Here is a 1,811-nt window from a genome sequence, read left to right on the forward strand (position 1 = left end):
TGCACGTGAACCATGTAACTGCCAATCCGAACATCTTACTTGCACATGAAAGTGTTCTCCAAAGATCTAATGCAATATATCCATCCAAACGTGTAGAAGTGAAGACATATACTCCACCCACAAACACACGGTGATTGGACAATTACCTAACTTGCTGGTGTTCGGTATGGTTGACAATGAGGCCTATACAGGAAAACAGTTAAACACAATAATCTGACAAGGTTCAATTTATCAGTTAATGGAGTACAAGTACCAAACCAACCTCTAGAGTTTTACTTTTCGAATGAAACTCCAATTAGTACGGGAAATATCTAAGAGATCTAAGATCTAAGCTACCGAAATACATTATTCCGACAATGGTTATCAAATATCAAAAAAATTCTTCGATAATAAAGCGTTCTTGTTGGCGTTTGATCTCACTCCGGACAATACCTAGAATTCAACATATGGACGTCTGCTGAACCAAGGCACGATTAAGATCGCGAGATTCACGAGCTATTAAAATCTATTTATAGTGCTGGCTCTCCGACATTCTTTCACATTTAATCAAAAGTCGAAATGAGCTGTTTGGTGAATGTTGACTATCTCCCTGAAGGTGATTTAGCCTTCTTTTAAAAGGTGTCGTTCGCTAGTATCACTGCGGATGATAAGTTGTTCACCAGAGACATCACCTTTAGATATCCTACTGTAACAAGTAATTTAGCAAATATGGAGCATTTTCAAAAGTTTCTCCTAATTCGACCATATTTATAAATAATAAGAAACGATTACAAAGTATGTTTTCATTCACCTATAGGTATTACCGTTGTACGTATCTTTACTGGCGTTGTGAGGGACGAACTTTTAGACACTTTCTAAACCAATTTGCATCATATGATTTCATTTGGAATGGCTCTAAGGTTGTTATTACTTTATGCAGAAAAATGTATGCAAAGAATGTATGTGTATCAATCAACAGGAGGAAATTTAAGTACTCGTTGAGATGAAAACTAAGTATAAAAACCCGAAACGGAATGTTTTACATCCAGTTTCGCAACTACATTTGTCCATGATGGGGCCTGACAGCAAGAAGTTACAAAGTGAGAAAAACAACGACCAAATTGGCGAAAGGAAGAAAATCTGCAATTCCGGGAAAACAAGTGCTGTTAAATTGCGTCTATAACTTGGACGGATGCCAGAACCGAAAAGTTGTGCTCAGTTTTGATCCTTCATCATTTTTCATCTTCATGGCCGGTTTCCAGTATCGACAAATTATTTAGGATGGTGTGAAATTTTCAGCTATGTAAACAAGCTTAAAGAGGAAACTGAAGCCTTTTTACCGAAAAATCAGCTTGAGCTTTCGAAAAACACAAAATTTTAGTGGGTGAGGGCATCTTACGTTCATATTAATTATTCCAGACTCTTTTATGAAATTCTAATATTTTTTTTAGCGCTAAGGTACTGTTTAGAACTTGATGTTAATAAAGAAATAAAACAGCCAATTAAATAAAAGATTTTTTCTGTTTTATTCAATGATTTTATTTTTCAGCAAATACATATATATATTCACAGTATTTTCCAAAGCACATCTAACATTTGCCGATTCCCCATGTATCATACAATTTGTTTTATACAGGGTGCAGCAGCATAACTTCCTTTTTTAAAATGCGCGCCACTCAGTTAGTTGATGTCATAGCGGAACACTAGTGGTCTCGTTCAAGAGGGGATACTGTAAAGTTTTGTCCCGACACGGTTCAGTCGCCATCATGCGTTGGAATAGTGAGGAACGTGCCTTTGCCGTTGAGGTTTCCTTTTCAAGCGGATGTTCGGTT

At 36.7% G+C, this 1,811-nt stretch overlaps 1 long non-coding RNA gene across 1 annotated transcript; it reads left to right on the forward strand.

The window, feature by feature from the left end:
- The first annotated feature begins 570 nt into the window (after window positions 1-570).
- Window positions 571-1,449, forward strand: LOC119652877. The gene is made up of 3 exons (XR_005249608.1): window positions 571-694; window positions 797-899; window positions 959-1,449. It is a non-coding gene; the product is annotated as an uncharacterized LOC119652877 (long non-coding RNA).
- Window positions 1,450-1,811: the final 362 nt, after the last annotated feature.

This window comes from Hermetia illucens, chromosome 3 (assembly GCF_905115235.1).
Source record: "Hermetia illucens chromosome 3, iHerIll2.2.curated.20191125, whole genome shotgun sequence".
Taxonomy (NCBI): Eukaryota; Metazoa; Arthropoda; class Insecta; order Diptera; family Stratiomyidae; genus Hermetia; species Hermetia illucens.